Genomic DNA, 21,396 nt, shown 5'->3' on the forward strand with positions numbered 1-21,396 from the left:
TTCCCCAGCCCACTCGGGAGGGATGCAAAATGGCTAACGTGCCACTCGGCTGTAGATACGCGAGAGATACCGGTGCATCCCGACCGTAACGTGACATGTGAGTCTTTCTGTAAGATGGTGGCAAGACAAAGGGAGCAGAGCGCCGTGGGATGCGGGAGCGCCGGGCACAAGGTGTTGAACGTCTCGAGGTTATTTTAAGCCTCAGCCCGTGCCCAGCGCGCCGCTTCGCCCGGCACGCGTGGGTCTGCGCTCCCACGCCGAGAGGCGGGGGGCAGGGGTGAGCTGCTGCACAGCCCCCTCCCGGGGGCGCACCCCCACCACCCTTACCCGCATCGGCAGCCCCCCCACCTGGGCTCACCATCACCGACCCGCCTCTCCCTTCCTTTCGACCGCTATATGCAACCGGAGCCTGCAAGCGGGCGGGGGCGGAACATACGGATCGAAGACTCACTCGCACCGCGCAGAATGAGGGGGGGGGTGTGTCACCCTCCAGCCCTGCCGCGGGGTGAGGCATCCTTGAGGCACCCTCAGCCCTTGAGGCATCCGGAGCATCCTGAGGCGGGGGCGCGCCTTTCCCACCCCCGCCTTTGCCTTCATCCTTCCAGTAGCTCTTTGCCACATTTCTGAGGGGTTTTTGTGGGGCTACTGTTAAAACCCAGGAGTGGTTCCGCGTCAAGGGGTTGAAAGCCACCTTTCCTGACATATTCTGACTGTGCTTCTATAAATATCTAAGGCTTCCCAGGGTTTATCCGCGCCTGGATCCTCCCTGCCTGAGCTCTCCCTCCCTCCCATTTCCTCCGCAAGTGGGAGTAGAAACTTTACCTATGCGGGGAGGAGGGCGTGCCGAAGCCTTTCCCCCCTTTTCGGGAGGAATTTCTCAGGCCTCGCGGCTCCCGGATCTACCCAGGACGCCAGCACCGACTGGGTGGGGGATTGTAGCCCCCTTCGTCGGGGGTCACTTACCCCTGAGAACCCCTAAAACACAAGTCCCGGGAGGGATGCCAGCAGCGTCCGAGGGGAGAGCAGATGCTGGGCTCAGCCCCTTCCCCCTCGCCCTGGCTTTTGCAGGCAGATAGGAGGGAAGAGGAGGAAGGTTGCCTTGGGTGCCTGGTCAGGGTGGCAGTCCCCGGGAGCCGGGCCGGGCTGCCTGCTCCTCTGGAGAGCTGCACCCATCCCTGCCCGCCTGGTGCCTGCCACAGCCACCAGCCCTGCCAGCAGGGCACTGGGCCCAAGCAGCTGCCGCATCGCTATCACAGCCCTTCTTAGCCCTGCCCTGGGCCAGGTTCATGCTCCAGGTGGAACAGGGCAGATCGGAGTTGGGGAGGGGTTTGTCAGCTTTGATGCTCAGTCATGGGGGCCAGGAGCATGGGCCTACATCCTCATCCTTCTTTTACCTCCCAGTCTCTCTTGCTGTTACCTTTACCTGTGACTCCTCATGTTCTCTGCAAGCTCCAATATGGGCAAAAGGAGATGCCCTCTAAAACTGCTCTCCCCACCATCAAGCACAACTACCTCAGGCTTTGCAAGCAGTGTATGGAGGCAGCTGATCCCCTCTGAGCTGCCCCTTGGGGAGGCTGAGAGGGCTGGGTATGCAATACTCTCAGCTTATGGGATGAGCTCATGCTAGTGCTGCCCCATTCCCCAAGGCCTTGGGGAGCAGAGCAGGGGCATGGCACCCTGTGATGTGGGATGACCTGGTGTGCCCCAGCTGCAGCTCTGGAGAAAGCAGCAGTTTGTGTGTGGGTGCAGGGTGCTCTCTAAGAGGAGAGGTTTGGGTATGGGCGATTTTCAAGTGTTCACCCATGCCATCCCAAAGCAGCAGCTCTTGTCGCCTCCACACATCCTGGTTTTCTTTGGTTCCTCATCACACCGGCTTGTCTCCCAGTCCTGAGTGGGGGTCTCAGAGGATTAGGAGATGATGAAACAGGTTGAGGACAGAATGGGAAAACAGCCTGGGGGAGGTGAGATCCACTTCAGCCTCCTCTCGGCTCAGCCTTATATACGTAGGGACAGATCTCAGCAGGTAAAAGGAAAGAAGCATAATCAAAGCCACGACTCCTCTTCCTAAGCACCCTGGGCTCTGATCTGTTGTTACACACCTGCTGCACCAGCCCAGCTTAGCCTGTGCCGGTCTGGTGCCTCTTGCAATCCCTTTGCCAGTGAGACCATTGCTGGGCAAAAGAAAGTGTCAGCAGAAGTCTCCAGCCATCCCATTCTGGGCAGGATTTTCAGGAAAACTGCATTGTTGGCTGAGTTCTACATTGCACCTGTGCATGCAAGAATGCAAAGAGATCATGGAGAGATGGAAAATACAGATCAGGGGCAAAAATCCCAACCCCCCATGCCCATCTAATAATTTAGGCTTTGACTTGTTTTATCCTCATTTTGGATTACTGAGTCTCCTTGTATAAAAAGCCTGTCAACCTGTGAACCAGCACCCCATCCCCAAACCCTAACCTACAGGGGGAAAAGATGATGGAATTAACGTATGCGTTTCATCTGATATTGGAGCTGCGGCTGTTTCTTGTGCTTGGTTTGGAAGCGGGCAGGTGGACCTCACTGCTGGTGCCAGAGCTATGGAGCTGTGCTTGGATTCCCACACTGGACTCACGTTGCCTGGGTTGGCACCAGGAATCAGTGTCTCTGCAGTACCACGTGGGAGGTCTGGATGTGATTCCCAGTGCTGTTTCCTCATTCCCCCAAGCTGGCAGAGGGTGGGAGCTCTGTACAGACAGCACGGCTTATCTTTGCAATGGGCTCCATTCCACACTCTTTTGCTCCTTAGGATGCACAAAAGCTGCCTGTGAGATCGTCCAGACTGAGGACTGGTCCCTAGAGGTTTAATCTTCTTGGCCTTTAGGGAAGCCACAGCTCTACTCTGCCAGTAGTCTCCTTTGCAGCATGGTTTGGTGGGCCACAGGGAGACTTATCTTGCAGCTGGAGAACACGCAGAGGGTTTTTTTAGTTTTTTTTTTTTAAATTTTCTTTGTGTAAGCTGCAATTTATCACAAAGAAATGGATTAGTTAATAGAGGAGATGGACTAGATGATCTTTTTGAGAGAGATGGCTCAATATATTGTGATTGCCTAATCCACCATGGAATGCTCATAGTATCCATTCTGCCTGACATTGGGGCTCTAGGATTGCCTGACTCTTCTGCGATTATCTTTCTTTGATATATATTTATACTTGATAGAAAAGCACAAAATGTTGGGAGAAACATGGCTGATCAGTTACCTGCTATTACTCTCATCCGTCCTCTGTCCACTCATTCACTGGAACTCTTCAAACCACAGTGAATCAACTTATTAATCTTGCCGCTTTGCCGCAGTCAGACGGACTAGCTATGGCCCTGGATACCTCCCTGCATAAGATGAAATAGCAGTTTGAAGATCACAGCACTGAAATATGTGGAAGGAGAACCAGAGAAAAATAAGATATTTGAAGCTAAGCATGGCTCACCTGCTACCACTGCCTTGTCCCTTCTTCTGAGCTTTGTGTTTCTGCTTCAGCAAAGTGCCTCATAATGGGAACTAAAAAACCCATTTCTCCAACCACAGAGGGGGCTCCACCATCCATCTGACTTACCCTTCTTACTTGTCTGTTCATATAGATAGGAAAGCAGTTGCTGGCAGGGATGCTTGCTCTGACAAAATAAGTGCCATAGTGCTAACCACCTGGGAACTAGGAGATTGACCCAGCTGGATTAAATATCAGAGCTACCTCTCATGCTGGAAAAAAAAATAAATCCAAGTGAACCCACCCTTTATCATTCAGGAGCTCATTGCTTCCTTAGCTGCAAACCACAAGCTCCCAGATAGAACTATACGTTGGAGTGTGAACTGGTGTGTGTAAAAGTCGACCACAGGCATGGTGGTGATCTGTGCAAACCAGGCAGTGTATCTCCATGTGCCCGAGGTTACTGAAAAGAAAAAATGTCCCCTCTCTATGCAGTCAGAAACAAATGTGTGGCACAAGGCAGCGTGCAAACTGTGCTGTGATCAAGTCAATTCAAACCATGGCTAATTTGAATCTCTCAAGGCAAGGCTGCCTTTTATTTAGTGTTTTCTTGGAAGCAGGAGAGAACACTGAGTCTGGGCAGGAGGAGGGACTGACTTATCGTTTTAAAATTGTTACACATACACTGAATATGCTTCATGTGTGGGGAATAAAAATATTGCTTTTTCTGTACTCAGGGTCACTAAAAGGGGAGAGAGAAAGGGTACATGCTCTGAGACTCACTGACAGCTGATTCTTCTTAATACAGTGCGTATTTGCAGACTGAGAAGTATGCTGGGTGGCCCTCTTCCCTTTCTAATACAAGCAATCAAAGACCATGTTTCAGAGCCACCAATACAAATGGATTGATTAAATATCTGGGGGAAAAGAGAAATTTTGAATGAGGGTGTGGTTACTGGCCCAAAGTGAAAGGGATACTATGCTGAGACCTCTGCGGCATTCACTCCCTCAAAACCCATCTACAAGGAAGGGTCAGAACTGAAAAGAGTCACTGAAAGTGACTCAGGTAAAAGGTTGGGTTGCCAACTCTGAATACTGAAGATGTTTCTGTATTCCAAAGCTTACAGTATGATACAGTATCATTAACACTGGTGTGCATGGCTGTGCTGAAACATTTATAGGGAAGAAACACTCTTAGGGGGAAAAATGTGAATTTAACTTCATGTTCGTGTTTGATGGCTTGTCTCTGCTGATTGCTCATCCGCTAAAACAGGTGTGGGGCCACCAGATTATCTGGTCTGAATAATCCACAGGACATGGGTCACTCCCACTCATCCCTGGCATGTTGGGCATGTAGGAACTCACCTCCATTTAACTCTTCATGTGACAAACTCTTAAATTACTTCTCAAGGTAGCAGTCAGCCTACACTTCTTTGTCTGTATGTAGCTATATGGTTGTGGAAATAATTCTTGCTTGCTAACACTTTCAGTCTGGATTTCAACCACTGACCAAGAAATGAAGCAGTCTGACTGCCACCATCCTGCTCTAGACCTGCTGTCCACCCCATGTGTGAACTCCGTATACAATCCCGTTTGCATTATTTGTTGGAAATAATGAAATGATCTGTCTAGTGCCTATTTACAGTTGTGGTTAAGCCCTGCTTAGATAACTGTGTTCTCTTTAGGGGCTGCACTTCTAAGAGAGGGAAGAACTGGAGAGAGTGTGGGGGAGTGAACTAAGACAATGATCACAGAGAAAACAAGACCTGTAAAAAAGGTTGAGAGAGCCACAGAAGCTCAGTCTGGAGAAAAGACAACTGTGGGTGGATCCCTAACTGTCTGCAAATACATAAAAGACTGTTACAGAAGAAGGACAGGGGCCAATTATTCTCATTAGTCACAAAGGACAGATCATGAAATAAATGAGTTTAAGATGAAGGGGAGAGAATACAAATTAAACATCAAATTAAATGTTTACTGCAATAATGTTTTTAGTGACAGTAGAAGATGTTGATAATTTTGGCAGATTAGCTTTGACTGACGATATTTAAAGCTAGATGTAGGTGCTGAACGATCAGGATTTTGTATCTAATAAAGTCTGTCTTCAGTGAACCTTAGATCATGATATTTGCATGCTTAGCCAAACAACTTTGGAAGAAAGATAATGAGGTTGAACTGTCCTGTGTGCAGGAGGGAGGGATTGACTGTCCCATCAGAGGAACCTGATTGGGTTGGGCCCTGTGCTCCAAATCTCATATGGTAGCTGTAGGAGTCAAAATGATGGTGTCGACCGGTGGCAACAACCACCTGATACACTTGAGTGTATCAGGAGCTCCCCAAAGATGTCTGGTTTGCAATATCTCTGGTATGTTGTGGCCGCTCATCCTGTTCAGGGGACAGCTAGAACTTCGGTATAGAATTTGGGGCAGAAGAGGCTTACAATGTGAATGATGCTGTAGCATTTGCAAGCACAGTTCTTGAATCCTGGGATAAGATAGGCTGTTCTAGATTGAGACCATATCCCTTTCATTAAGAAGCTTCACCTGTCTGTAGCCGTTGCATTCAGGTTTTTACACTATCACAGCATCTGAACAGCTAGTGTGCCAAAACCTCCTACTGCAAGGGGAGATGATGTTTACCATCACATACTGAATGATGTGAAAATTCACACCTTGCTATTTCATGATGTCATTCTTTTGTCTTACAAGTTGAGATACAGTTTAAAGATGTCTTGTGTTTACTTTGCTGCTTCCAGAAGAAAAAATGGGATATGGGCAATCACAAGCATCATGGTTTCTGAGAATCATGGCTTCACTAGCCAGCCTTCACAATCTCAACTCTCTGTGCTCTGAGTTGGAGAAACTTCCTGTGCCTGGTTGGGGTTTGAATGGGTGGCTCTGTTAATGGGTTCAGTGAGGGGTCTCCCTAGTTTTGAGTCAGTAGAGATTCCCCTGCCGGGGGCTGAGGTGTCTGAAAGTGCAATTTTGAAATTGTGAGTTTGGCCAGCATTGGGAACGTGCTGTGCGGTCTAAGGCCTATGCCAGTGTATATCCTCCTGTGCATCAGCAGAAGTCATGACTGTGGTGCAACTTTGCTGGTGGATTACACTATTTTTTAACAGATCAACAAGCATGTAATCCTGACCTCTGGTGTATTTTGTAGGAATCAAGAGTTTTCTATACAGGTGTCCATGACACACCCAAACCCAAATGGAGGAAATGACACAATAAGCTCTCTTTTTTTATTATGCTTGGATTTAACATTTTTATTTCACCTATTCTCCTAATCTCTTAGTTAAGGTTGCCATGCACTGTTGAGGAGCTAATATACACAACTCTCTAACATGGATGTAGTTTCTTGCATGTATGACCTCTGAAGAATTTGGAGGATTTTACAAAAGGAAACAAATGTAAAACATATAAAGTTAGTAAGTTATTAACAGTAAACTATTTCAAAACAGACTAGGAGGTGAGATGGTTACTCAGAGCCAGCTGAAACAGATAAGATCTGGTGTCAGGAGCCTGATGATAATTTATTAGTGCAAATGCCATGTCCTACATCTCAGCTGATGGCCTAATGAACAGAAAATTGTTTTCAGGTGATAGGCATAATAGCCTCATGATAGCTTAAATTCACAGTGGTCCTGCATTGTTACCTCTGACTACAGGGCATGAACAGGACACAGTGGGTTACAGGTAGGTTAGAGATTGAAGTCTGCTGTAACAAGGGGCTGTGGCCATGTGGCCCTGTGCCACATGGGACTTCTGCTACTCCAGTGTTCACAGCTGGGAATGAGGTCCTGGAGATATGCAGGGGGTGTTTGGAATATGAAAGAAGAAGGTCCTAAATTAATACCACCTGGAAATGATTTGCAGAAATGCTGCTAGGAGCCTAAAGGTGGGGTCTGATTTCAAGGGCAATCCCAAGTTTTCACAGCATTGTGGGGCAAGTGGTTTTGAAGCCTGTGCAGTGAGAGGAATAGCTCTACTACTGCCTGGAAAGGTATCGGAATGCTGCCAGCTGATCCAGGAGGAGGATGGAGAAAGGGTTGCTGCTGTACATCTCTTTGTGCCAGGTAAAGCAGGATGTTGTTTAATTGTACACAGCTGGATTGCTGGGTAATTTCTGTCACAAGACTGTGCTGGGAAATGCATTTGAAGTGCATTGTGGCAGAGGAAATGCACTAGGATGCACTAACTCGCGGCTACTTGCACGTAGGCATACGCTTGTATGAAAAGCACGTGGGAAGGATCTGCATATCCCTCCAACCCTCTCTCTCCTCCTCTATAATTCTCTGTTATGGCTGGCTGCTGTAGTCAGTGGCCTAAGCATCTCAGGGGAGATTCCCTTGTGTCAGACCTGTTTCGGAAGAGGCAAGCTGAAACATCAGAGGCTGATAATCCCCAAGGGAGAGTTTAATGAAAGCAACAGAATGACATAATCTGTTCTCGTAGGCTCTCCCTTTTGTTTCTCTGTGGTTTTGGTGCAACTTGGAATTACTCTCTAATTTATTACTGAAAAGGTGAATATCATATATAATTAAAATTATACAGATAATGTCCTGAAGTGTTGAAAGTCAAAGTATAAAATCAGTTTGGATGTGGTCTGCAGTACCATGTCTTTCTGTGAGGAAGCTTTTAAGACTCCATCTGAAAGTAACAAAGTGGCAAATGCCACAAAAGTATAAACGGGAATCTCAGAAAAGACACTGCAACCATTTTGTAACATGATGGTGGACCCTTAAGCTAAACAGGAGGAGATAAAAACTAAGAAGCTTAGAAAAATAGAGTAGCTGTGGGATGGCTGCCTTAAGAGATACAGTGACTCTTGCAGAAAGTTCTCTTTCAATCTCTGGTTTGAAAGTTTGCAAAGTTTCAAACCAGTGATTCAGAGAGAGCTGCAAGGATCGTGTGTTATCCTTTTTTAATTTGCACCATTTCAATGGGGAGTAAAGGAGCTAAAAGACTCTCTGAACTTCAGGACTCAGAACTTTGCAAGAGCTGAATGCCTGAGCCTTGGCACTCTCTGAAGCAGGAGCTGGATGCCCAAAGCAGGTATCTTACATGAGCAATGCTTTTTGTGCAATGGTTTTTACTTACCGGAGGGACTAATAACTTTCAGAAACCAGGAGATACATAGTAGGAGATGAGTGTTGGTTAAAGTCTATACCTTGCCTTAATAGTACTTTTTTTTTTTTTTTTTTTTTTTTTGTTAGGATATTCTTTGTTTGGACAGATTGATTCCTGACTTCAGCTTTTGACATTAGAAATGGTGATCAAGGTTTTTGATGAAAGAGGTTTGTAATGGAGTGAACATGGCAGGAAATGGGTTAACTGCCTCGCAAAAAAAAAGAAAAAAATTAATTTGAGAGGTTTTGCTAGTTCTGCCATGAGATTAGAGTGTTTGATGTGTTTTCATGAAAAAGCAGAGAAAAGAATAGCTAGCAGCCTAGTAGGCAGAAAACTAACTGGGTTGTCGGTGACACATCCCTATTCTGCATACTTTGAATTGGGGACTTGTCCCCGAGGCTGTCTTAGCCAAGATGAGGGCTTGGACAACTGGGTCCTCTGCAGTAATGCTTTCTCAGTTGGAACTTTTCCAGTTGGAACTGTTCTACTTCATATAAATGCCTATTCATTGTCCTGGAGAGGGAGTGCTCTAACGACTGGGCTGTGGAGGTAGTTTGTTTCTTTGGCCTGATATAAAGTAAATACTTATAAAAAGGGAAATTACTTCAGCATGAAAAAAATGGAGGCACAGGCTCTGTAGCCCAGAGGCAGTGGAGTCCTCTGAGACTTAGGAGACATGGGAGCTAATTCTCCCTGCAATTTAGTCAGTGCAGGTTTGTTCTTGTTCTGCTTTGGATGCATTTGTTTTTTCCCAGTGACAACAAAATGTTTCATTTAGCATTGAGCCCCAGTGCTGACTCCAGGTGGGGAAAAAGTGACGGGAGGAGGTGAATTCCCAGGGAACAAAGACCTGATTCTCAAACAAATGCTCTTAAAGGATGAGGGATGAGAACTACAGACTCTGTGACAGGAAACCAGAGTTACTGCTTCAATGAAATTTTTTATCAATTCCTATAATGTGCAGGTAGCTCTTTAAAATTGTCTCCAGATCTTTAAAATCACTTGTGATTTTCATTCCTGCTGTTCATATCCCTCTGTATATCTCCTCTCATTGTTCATCATACATTTGCTTTTATAAGCTTGGTGAGATGTTTGGCTTTTATACAGAAAGGGGAGTTTTTCCAGAAGTGAACACTAGCTGTGGCAGACTTGTTTCTAGAGGACCTCCAGGGAGTCAGTGGAGAAAGACAGGGTCCTTCAAAGGACAGTGTAGAGCAGGAGCCCAATGGATGTGCTCCAGCTTGCCCTCTAGAGAAGCTAATCCCTGTTGAGTACAAAGGCAGCCTACATAGATGAGTTTCCTAAAAGCTTTTAAGTGTCTCTTTTGTTCTGTGTGTATGCATTTTAAGGATGTATGGGGTTGGGGGCTAGAAAAGGCAGGAGGTGTGTTAAATTACTGCTCTTTCATCACCCAGTTTTGAAAACAGGCATGTTCCATGAGGAATCCAAAACCTCCTAATGCCTGGTCCTCTGTCTTGTATTTTTCCACTGTAAGGAAACTGGCATCTGATAGTCCATCTCTTTTTGAATGTGAAGGCCTGGAGATTCCTCAGTCTGGGTCTGATATAAACTGTCCCAAATTCGATTTGAATTTGCAAGAAACAGGGTGCTCTGTATAGATGAGCCCGGCCATGATCTGTGAACTTAGACCTTAATTTCGAAACGCAGTTGAATGTGCAGTTGGTGCATGAGGTCTGTTGACATGACCAGGTATAGAGCTGGGCCTTGGCATACCACAGAGAACTGTTTCTCAGGATGCTACAGGAAGGCTAAAGAGAGATGACCAGGGCTTGCTGCTTTACCAGTGTCCCAGGAAGGAGCTAGTTTAAGAATGACATTTTATTACATGTCTCCATACATTCACCTGCATGGATTTAAAAGCATTGCCTGTCTCCATCAAGGCAGATCTTTCCTGAGAAAGTATTGCTTGCATGATGAAGCATAAAAATCAAGCAAAACAGAAAATTAGAGAGAAGGTTTCCCCTGGTAGTCTGTGTCCTTTTAAGTGCACAGGATAATAGATAAATATGTGTATCTTCTCTGACATGACAGTCTTCTGTGATACTGTAGTTTGGCAACTCTGGCAGGACAAATGGCAACGTGTACCTATACAAGGGTGGAGCTGCAGCCCAGAGATTGGATCCACTGTCCCTTTGAGATAGGGAATCTTGGCAGACTTTGGATGTCTGCTCTGTGGTATGAGACGCACGGGCTTACAATATTTGTTTGAATCAGCTTCATTTTGAAATATTATTGCTTATAAACTTGTTCACTTTTGTCATTGGAGGAACATTGTAAAGAACTATTGAGGTGCTGTCTAGGTTGCTGTTTCAATGCCTACGATGAATGCTGCATAAATCCTTGATGTTAATACAATGGGTGCTAATTTTTGTCTTTGTGTTTGATGATTTCCTTGTTTTTTGAACATTAAATGATGTATATAAGGATACCAACAGATTCTTAAACACTTCTTTTTCCATGTAAGTTTTAATGTATTTTCTTGATCACGTAATGTATTGCTTTTCCTGCAGTATAAAACAGCAATAAGTATAGAATCTGGTTGGCATTCAGCTTTAGGATCAGATTAAGTTGTGTCAAGTTTTCTCCCCCAAATCTTTGTGGACTGTGCCTGGGGGAGAAAAATCAATACTCTCTGGTAAGAACTGCTTAAAATGATTGTATTTGGCATAGCTGAAATTTCCATTTGAACAAAATTTGAGACTTTTAAAGCAACTTAATTGTGTTTCCTCATAATCTGAACTACTTTGAAAGAGTAATATAAAATGATGGTTTGAAAATTGCAGGGCAAAACTTGATGGAAAATCATAGAACTTGATTTTACTGTCAGAGATCCAGAGGGAGAAAAAAAAGTGTTCAAGACTTAAATTCACTTTTAAACTCCTGCTTTGCTTATAGGTGTCTAAATATTTAGTGGCAGAAAGACAGTGTTTGGTCCAATGCTCCTCCTGGATAGGGCAAATCTTAGGTGAAGCCTAGGAATTTAAAGGGTTCATATGCAAAAGACTCTGCTTGAACTTTGGCTTTACTGAAATACCACGTTTATTACACCAGCTAAAGAAATAAAGAACTTGGATAAAAGCATCTGGAGATCATATGCTCAATGAAAGATCAGCATAGCAACGTAAAGAGAAGGCAAATTTCACTTGGAAGCAGGAAGTTAAGCTGTGCCTCTTAATATAACTGGAAATGAAATATGAAACATTCATACTGGTAAACAGAAGAACATACTGGGAAAAAGCCCTAGAACTTGAGCAGCATTTGCACTGAATGGATGAAGTTCCTCAGTGCAAAACTGAAGGGCTTGGAGCAGGTGTAATTGACAGTTTAGCATTGCATGCTAGACCAGGATGGTAAGAGCCACACTAAGGTTTTTCTTGTCCATAGTCAGCTCCCAGTTGTCTGAAGCCAAGCTGACCTTCTCATCCTGGTTGAGCTGGTCTGGTATGTGCTGATCAGCATCTGGTGTAAAGGGGTCATCCTTGGTCTGTGCCAGGAGATACAGTCAGATGGTATGGATGGAGTTCCTCTCCTCTAGATACATGCATAGGTCTGGTCTTTCTTTTCAGGCTAGAAGCATCCTGAGATCTTGTAGATTAGTCTCCTGAAGGAGGACCCATGGGCTTCAAGTAAGTGCAAAGTGTCGGAGAGGTGTATGCGTGCATCTGTGCCATCTCATGTTTTTGGAACATACAAAGGATAGACACAGTTTTGTATTTTTATGCAACCCACTTTGTTTTCTCTCTCTGCTGAAACTGATCCTTTTATGAAGATCTTTGTGGTGGTGTTAATGACTGTCACGAATCCAGTCAATTCACATGCTTTTCAAGTGACTTGAGTTGTGCTAAGCCTCTTTGGTCACTTCCAAGTCTGGAAAGTTAATCAGAAAACCTTCTCTTGATGCTGGTGAGGAGGAAGTGGGCTGACATGGGTTATGAGAATAGGTTGTGGCAGGAGGACAGATTTACACACCTTGTTGGACTTTCACTGGCAGTAAATTGCATTCCAGTCCTGGTAAAGCCTGAACCATGAAGTGCTGAGAGAGCTGACATAAATTTACGAGCACTAGCAGTACATATTCATGGGAGAGGGTGAGAGGGAGTAGCCATTGCTTTACTTTGGACTGTTTTCTGGAAACTACAGCCCACTCAGTGGGTAATGTGCCCCCTTCATCTGCGTCCCAGAGCAGAGGGGGAGCAGGCACAGTCAGAAACATAGTGGCAAGGACCCCCACACCACTTGATTTATGAGCTGCAACTGCCTTGTGGCTATCAGAAGCTTGACTGGGTTGACCAGCAGAGTTGAGCAGCCATGGAAGCAATGAATCAATGCTTCCCAGGGCTAGCTCTTCATCCACCCTCAACTCTGTGGCACTCCACCTTCCCCTTGCTCCTCCATCTTCTTTCCTCCTCCTCCAGACTGGACAAGCCTAGCTGGACTTCATTCCATCACCCCCAACTCAGGCCCAGGGCAGCCCTGCAGGTGATGAGTGTGGCTGGGAGGCAAACAGTGTCTCATTGCCTTTGAACAAGTTTGGGAGTTGTTAGAGGCTCTGCTGTCTGGGAGCTGGAGGGGCAGGGAAAGAGTTTTGAAGGAGATTTCAGAGGGAAAAGGTTTGGAGGAGAGGAAAGGGTTTTTTCCTTTTGCATCCTAAAAAATCTTTGCACTTGGATCCTGCTTCTGTGACAACATGATGCTCAGGCAGCATCTGGTGTGCTTTGGACAAATGTGATGTCTCACAGAAAGGCTTTGAGGTACCCTCCCAACTCCCCTCTCTTTGGGATGAAGGACGAGGGGAACTTTTGACACCATTGTTCAGAGGAGGTTGATGTTCAGACTATTAGGAAGGTACCATGCCCACTTCGAGGGTGTGCACAGAGAAAGGCAGTGTACAGAAATATATCCCAGCAGTGGTACATTTAGTTGATGCTTAATCAACACCTGTTCAATGCTCCCAGTTGTTGTCATAGGGCCTGGTGTGGGTCTCCAGGGCCCACTGCTTTTTCTGAGAGCAGGAAAACTGTCATTTACAGTGGCACAACATTGGTCGCCACCAAAGCCGAATTGCAGCCTTTGAAAACCATTTGACCGTTTTTGGTGAGAGACTGATGATGGGGACAGTTGTGTGAAGAATCCATATTGTCTTGTGAATTTAGGGATGTGCCTTGACTGTACTGTGATGACAAACCCTCTGACTTTCCTTTGTGAGAGTATTTCCATTGGAAATCAAAGAGATTTGAGATACATAGCTAGCTAAGCAGTCATACCTCAGAATAGGATTTGGGGATTAGCAGAGTGGATAGTAAATTGAATAGTAGGAGTTAAAATCAGACTATGCTCGGAAAGAAAGCAGAGATGAGAGGTATACCCCTGGAAAGCAGTAATGCCAGAAATGACACTGAAGTTACACCGGTTAGCAAATGAGATATTGGCTCACAATACAATGTGGCAGCAAAGAGTCTGATGTGATTTCTGGATTGCATAAACAAATCTGTTGTGTCTCGAAGCAAGGAAATGTTTTCTGTGTGTTTCTAGTCATGTTTTCTTCATGTGCCTGATCTGACTGTACCTAGGCTAATTTCTGGAGAACTTAGTGCCCCAAAGATGGCAGCAAATTAGAACAAATTCAGTGGAGCAACAAAAATGATTAAGATGCTGGAGGGATTGATCTAAGAGGGAAGATTAAAGTAACTAATTACATTTAGCTTGGCCAAATGACAATTAAAAGAGAGATGTGATGACTGCCTTAAAATGTGTGCTTAAGAATGTAAACACAGAAGAGAGAGAAATAGAACCCGGGATTGTTTATTGCCGTTGGAGTGGCTGTTGGTTAGAAGCCTGGTCTGCACTGTTAGGGGAGTTGTGTAGGAGCCTAACCAGAAACAGAAGAGAAGTAACTGTAGCCAAACAATAGCAGCAAACCTAACAAAAGAAAGCACTGAATAGACAGCGCAGTTCCTGCTGTGAAATGTGGCTGAGGCTAAAGCACTGTTTGAGGGAAGTAATGGTAGACTCTGGGAGCTTTGCTACGAGGAATGTCCAGAATTCTCCAGGAGAGGATGTAGTGTTCCCACAGTAGTCCTGCCCCTCCGATTTGCAGGACTTGTAGATCATTTCTCCCCTGTCCTTTTGTCTGTGAATGTGTAGTATTGCATCCATGTCAGGTTGTAGTGTTTTTAAAAAGATAGTTTGCAGGCTGGAACAGGAGCAAGCAAGGGGATGGGATAGATGACAGTAGACACTAACTCCTGTAAGAAATGCTGAGAGAGTCAGGCATGTTCACTCTGGAGGAAAGATAACTGTAGGTGAAAACTGAACTGCAAATTTGTAAAGTACTGTTATAAAGAGAGAACAGGGGCCAATTATTCCCTTCAGTCACTAAGGGCAAATCTGGAAGAAAGTGGGCTCTTAGCTGGAGCTGGGGAAATCAGGATCTGTATGAAGAGACTTAAGTGTTGGGTGACGAGGAGGCCAGGAGAGAGGATGGGAGAATTGTTATGAGTGTAGATACCCAGGGATGGCATTATATACTTGCTTATCAAGGGATGACAGAGGCATCAGGAAACTGGTCTTGTTTCAGTAAGTTTTCATAGGATTTCACAGTTTTTAAAAGCTTCTTGAGCTTCTGAACAAAACAAAGCTGTGGTGCTTTTCTTTGCAGGTTCTTAATTTGTATTATGTGTATTAACATGTTTGTTAATGTTTCTGTTTAATTATATTTTCTTTCATGATGGATCTGTTCGAATACTGTCTTTTGCAATGGAGGAACTACGGATGAAATGCACCCTTCTTACAAAGAAGTGCAAGGAAGAGCTAGTTCCAGCAGAGTGTGGATTAGCTGGTTTTTTTTGCCCTTTTGGTGTGAATATTTTTTGAGGAAAAAATAGCTTAATTAGTTAAAAAAAAAGTCTCTGTACAGTACTATATCTCCTCATTTTGACAGGCATGGGAAAATATCATGAAGCAAGAAGTCTTATTGCATTATTTCTCATCCAGTTGTATTTAAAAAAATTTTGTACATTTTTCATATAAAGTCTGTTTTCAGATGCTGGGATGATATTTCATACCTGGAAATGTTAACTTCCTGATCTGCTTTTAAGACTGAGCACATTTCCAAGTGAAAGGAAGAGCTGAGGACAAGAAACAGAGCCATTAGCTGGTGCAGTATCTCAGCTGGTGGCTCCAGTCTCTCTGGGTGAATGGCTCTGTCGACTGTGATGTGAAGAGCATCCTAAATGTATTCTTTCATGATACTTGTTTGGAGGGTTGTTTTTAAAATAAATGCTTCAATGTAGTTCCCTATAGGGCAGTGACTGTGTCTTGGTGTCATAGCTAGTTCCTGGGCAATTTTAAGAGGAATTTCAAAGAGTGACAGGAACCCAGCATCAGAGAAACAGGTTCTTGCTGCAAACTTTTAAGGGCACCATTTAAGGCAAAGGCTGACGCACTGCATGCAAGTGAGGCTGTGCTGTCCTTGGCTACAGGGAAGACTCAACCTGTGGTAGAGAGAAGGGTAGGGTCCCCTATCTGACTTTTCTGTGTATTGGCTTTTATTCAGTTAATCAGGAGCTGTGGTCGTTTCCCTTCCCTGCCCCAACAGTTCCTGCAGCAGTTCAGTGGTCTGGCAAGCCCACCTTCATTGCTGGTTGAGCATAGCCTGTCAGGCTGTTGGCTGCAGTGGATGAAATGCAGGCACAGGTCTCTGTCTGCTCTACCAGCTGCCTGCAGTACCTTCTCACGAGCATGGTAAGCTAAGGTTGGACAAGTCTTTAACAGTAGCAGAATTTGTCAGAGTCCATGAGGAAGTCACTCAGCACACTTGTGCTTCTGCAAGCTGGGATGATGGACACATACCCACCATATAGCTGTATTCAAAAACCATACTTTCTTTTGTGCTTATGAGGTGCCCTGAGACTTTTCAGCTGATGATGCCATACTTACTCTTTACTTAGTCTTGCCTTTCAGAGCTCTACCCCTGGCATTCTTCAGTGGTTTGGCACTTACTGAAAGAAATAAAGCACCCCATACAGAGCAGAAAAGCATTTTACAAAGCATATTCTGATGAAGTCAGCTTCTTGAACAGCTGTGACAGGGACAGAAAAGCAACCAGAAATACAGAAAGGGGAATATGATGGGAGATTTATGCTGGTGAATCTATCATGAGATCTGCAAGATCTGTGCCTAGAGAAGATCTCAGTGCTCAGTGCTGTCTTACCTGTGAAGCTCTCATCCCAGACTTCCAAGGCTCTGCTGCCATTGTTAGATTCGCAGATGTTTTATGTGATATGGGGTTTGGGATACAGTAAAATTCCATGTCCTCTCTGAAAAAAGTATGGAGCATATTGATTTTCCTTAGATTTCTGAAATGGCTTTCTGCTTCTTATGTATTTATGTTTAACTATTTATTTTTTTTCAGAAGACAGCTGCTGGGCTCATGCAGTTTGTAACTTGTTAGTGCCAGTGCACTGAGTCAACCCCATGCCCTGTACCTGTAGAATTCTTAGGAAGAACTGTACTCTTGTTGCTAGAGTATTGGATGATGGTGAGGAACTTGCTCTGGAAATCTCTATAGCAGAGCAGAATATTTCTACCTTTCAGTTAGCTTTTGAAAAATTAAAATGTTAGATTATACCTAAAGAAAGAAGCAACCGTCTGAATGCCTTCATTCTAGAAATGAGTTGGTTTGAACAATACAAAAGGTCTGTTTCTTTCCCCAGAGTACCTCTGAGTGGCCAGGTTTGCCTGAGTCAGAATGGAGTTGTACTTTGGAGCTGCAAAAGCTTTGTCCAAACACAATCCCTTTCCTTTGCAAAGCTCCAAGAAGCCATGGTTTGGAAACATAGACTCAGCGCAGGTGATGGCTCAGGGACACCAGAACTGACATGGACAGCAGCTGCTCTGAAGGTCGTATGGGTAGAGTCAGGAAAGTGGGAGTCTGCACTGGGTGTGCAAACGTATGCATGTGCAAGCCCCTGTTAGCAGCTGGCTACCTTGTCCCCTCAGGATGCTGCAGTACCAGTTTCCTACCCCAAAGGGCTGCGTACCTGCCTGCACCCCGCCTGCCCTGATGTGCTCTTGTGTGCTGGCATTAGGAGACATGTTTGTAGGACATTCTGACCTGCTGCATGCTCGACAGACGGTAGAAGATGATTGCTGGAGGCAGCCTTTAGTCTGCTTGCAGATTGACTTCGGGGATTACATGCAGGTACATCTGAGCTGCAGCCTTGATGTACCATGGTTCTGCATGACTTTATAGTGCTTGAGAGGCACGAACTTCATTGTGTGAGATGTTTGCAGCAGCATGCATGTTCTAATTTCTGAAGAAGATGCTTGGCATATCCACCTTCCACTTTTCTCTAGCTTGCATTGGGAGCCAAAGTACATAAGCAGCATCTTTCCCATAGCCTGTTTCTGCTGTTGTTAGTATCCGTTGAAAACCTTTTTTTCCTGCACAGTTCTGCAGGTTGGAAAGACTGATGGCACCCAAGGTGAATCACTACATGTTGATGTATTTACTTTACCTGTTGCTCTGTAGAAGCCTGAGATCCAGATACTGAGGTTTTAACAGCTCCCTGCCAATCAGATTAAATATTTAGCAACAATAGGTTCTGGGCATCCCATTTCTGACAGTGTATTTCATGCATCATTTGCTGTAAACGTTGGGAGATTTTTAGCTACCGCTTGCACAGTAACTCCCTCTCCTCTCTCTCTCCCATTATTATCTCTTCTTTCCACTGTCCCTCTCAATTTTCACTTCTTTTCTTGTTCTCACTTTCTTTGCCCTGCTGATTCCTTTCCCTTAGCTTTTCCCTTCTTTATCTGATCGCTGTTCATGAGTATGTGGTTGCGTACATTGCACCTGGAATGGATAAATCATCAGCCTGTGATGGAGGAGTGGAGGCACTGACTGGATCTAATTGAGAATGCCCACCTTCTTGGAAAAGTGTGCACAGCTAGAGGAGGGTGCAGGCTGATGGTCTTTTTGGGAAGTGGAAAGCACTCTGAGGACAAGAAAAGGGAAAGTATTTCTGTCATCCCTCTCTCCATTATGCAGCTCATCTATCTGCAAGAACTATCTGCTTTGCTCTTATCACATGTGCCGATTGCTCTGGGACTATGACTGTGGAGCAACCTTTTTCCTTTTAGTCCCTTTCTGGCTGAAACTTTTGTAGGAAAAGAGTGCATGGGCTTAGTCATCCAACTGGAAATGTGGTCATGTCTGTCCCAGTAAGGTCCCCTTGTCCCACCAATTGTCAGCTTGCAGCAGACTTCTGTGTCAGCTGTGTTGACATCTGGCTGACACCCCGTTGCTGGGATGAGACCCATCAAACCCAAAAATCTAATGAAGGCTGAAAAAAAGGAAAGAGATATCTCTAGGTTTCAGCATGGGATGGTATTTTCTGTAACAGCAGAGGGTTGTTTCCTGAAACACAGCAAACAGTATAGAAGGGACAAGGACCTTCCTTCACTTCCTTCAGGTGCTGGACAGCAGCAGGTTTCACTTGTACAGTTGTCTGGTGGTCATCTGAGTTTTCAGGCATGATATCTAAGGAGATGGTCCTTTAGAAGAACTCTGTGAAACAAGGATTAGAACTGTCACTAGCAGTTGTTCTGGGCTGATACAGGGCTGAGGAGCATAAAGTATCCTAGGCTAGTGAGCTCTGTAGACAGGATGGAGCCCTGCATATTTTTTGCTGCAAAACCTTCTCTAGAGCTTGTCTTTCACTGATTGCTTGCCATATTTTGATGCTGTTCACTATAAGCTGTGATCAGATGGTTTGACTCTTCATTGCCTTGTTCCCTTCACTCTTTAGTATGTGCATCTTTTCGTCTACTCTTACTCTGTGTTGCCTGCCTAAACATGTCATTGCAGTCCCAGAGGAAGCCCGTGGTTCTTACTGCCTCTGTGTATGCCCTGTGTGATTGCTGCTCCACATTCCTGTCATCTCACATCTGGTACTCAGCCCCAACTTCTCCAACTGTCCTGCATTACCAGTCCAGGAGCTGATGATTAGCACCAGGGCCAGGTTTTTCAAGCTGCTGTGACAAGTCTGAAGCCATCTGGTGAAACATCAACCTCTTCATTTCTTGTTTCTGTTGGCAAGGGACATATCCCCTCTTCACACTAGTGGGCTTGAAGGTGTGAGGGAGACAGGACTGATGCTAATAAAGGGACATTTGGGAAGATGCCTTGCTTTGAAAGCTGGGATGTGTAGGAGATTATTTTCCCTTATGAGAGGAGTGGGGACCCTTAGGTAGAGGGAAGAGGAGAGTGGACCCATGAGGTAATAGCAGCTAGAGAAGATGTCTCTTCATTTGCTCTGTTGCAATGGGCACTGAGAATCTGCTGGACTGGGGTGTGGCAGGCCAGATGGTTTGAAGTGGGTACTGGGACGTTTGGGAAACGGCTTCAGCAGAGATAAGGTGTAGAAAACACCTGTAAATTCTGTAAAACAGAACAGCTAGTGATTGGCAAACCAGACTGCTTAATTTCTTGGTTTTTTTTTTCCTCCCCCTTTCCCTACCCATTGCTCTGGCCCCTTGCAGTCCATTCCCTGCATCTGGTGGCTTATTTCCCTACAGATATCATCTTAGCAGTAACTCAAACCTGAACACCTCCCTTGGGGAGTTTATGCACTGCATGAGTGCTTTTTCTTTCCTTAATGTCTGGGTATCTGATATATTGGGTTTGAAGTGGTGGTCTTTTGTTCGTGTGGGGTGGTTTGTTGGTTTTGTTTGTGTGGTTTGTTTTTTTTTAATATACATATATGCTTTTTATAAATAAAGAAACATTTTAAGAGTGGGGGGAAGGGGTAAGGCAGATGGACCCAGAGAGGACAATCCCTCAGCTGCATGCCAGGCAGCCTGGGCAACTGAAGGGGCTGCACAGCTTGCCCACCAGCTCACCTCAGCTCCAGGGCTGGGAGCTCAGTCGTGGTCTGTTAGGTCCTCTCATCTCTTTAATTAGGAAAAGAGGAATGATAAATAGGTATTGCTGTTTGTCTTGCTGAAGTATCCCTGGCCTCTGGATGAAGTGGTGACAGGGCTGTGCTAGGAATATGGTCAGGGAGGTGGAGGGTCCCTGAAGCTTTGCAGGCTCTGAAGATAAAGTACAAAAAAGAGGAAGGGGATCCCAGAGCAACACCAGGCAATGTAGTCAGGTGATAATGCATACGTGTCTTGTTTATTCCAGCTTTTCCCTTTCTCCTCTGAGGCAAATATCACTAGGAGTGTGGCGAGAGGCTTCTCCCTGGATGTATGCTCTGTTTATAGATCATGAACCCCCTCCAGTGGCATCCAGTGGCTCACAAAGGTGCTAACACCTGTGCAAAGTGAGTTAAAATGCTGCCACATCAGGTCAGAGGGGCTTTACACCCCTCTGTCACAGAGGTAGTGGAAATAGGTAGTGCAAAGGCATCTGAAAATTTTAATGTGCTTTGGCATCTTCATACATGTATAACAATTGACACGGCTGAATGCAGAAATGCTGCCTGGCTTGGAAACAAGGTCCTGTTGCAGTGTTGTCCTGAATAGGACACCAAAGCAGGGGCTGTGTCAGAGGCTTTGCAGGAAGCAAGCATAATGTCTAAGTGCGAATTTATTTATTTTTTTTAAAAAATTGAAACTGGTGATCTCATGGGGCTAGAGTTCAGCCCTGTGGCCTGGACCTGGCCTGCAGGAGAATCAAAGCTGTGATGAGTAGAAGAAACAAGAAAACACCAAAGTGAGCACAGTCCCAGGAAGTTCCAGGGGGATGAGTGGTGTGCTCAAGGCATTTGGAGAGGCAGTT

General features: G+C 45.2%; 1 protein-coding gene across 1 annotated transcript in view; it reads left to right on the forward strand.

Moving 5' to 3' along the window:
• The window catches only part of GRIN2B (glutamate ionotropic receptor NMDA type subunit 2B), a 214,490-nt gene that overhangs the window by 1,564 nt on the left and 191,530 nt on the right, over positions 1-21,396 (forward strand). The window lies entirely within an intron of this gene.

The sequence above is a fragment of the Manacus vitellinus genome, unplaced genomic scaffold, assembly GCF_001715985.3.
Source record: "Manacus vitellinus isolate BGI_N305 unplaced genomic scaffold, ASM171598v3 scaffold_5_pilon, whole genome shotgun sequence".
In the NCBI taxonomy this organism is placed as follows: Eukaryota; Metazoa; Chordata; class Aves; order Passeriformes; family Pipridae; genus Manacus; species Manacus vitellinus.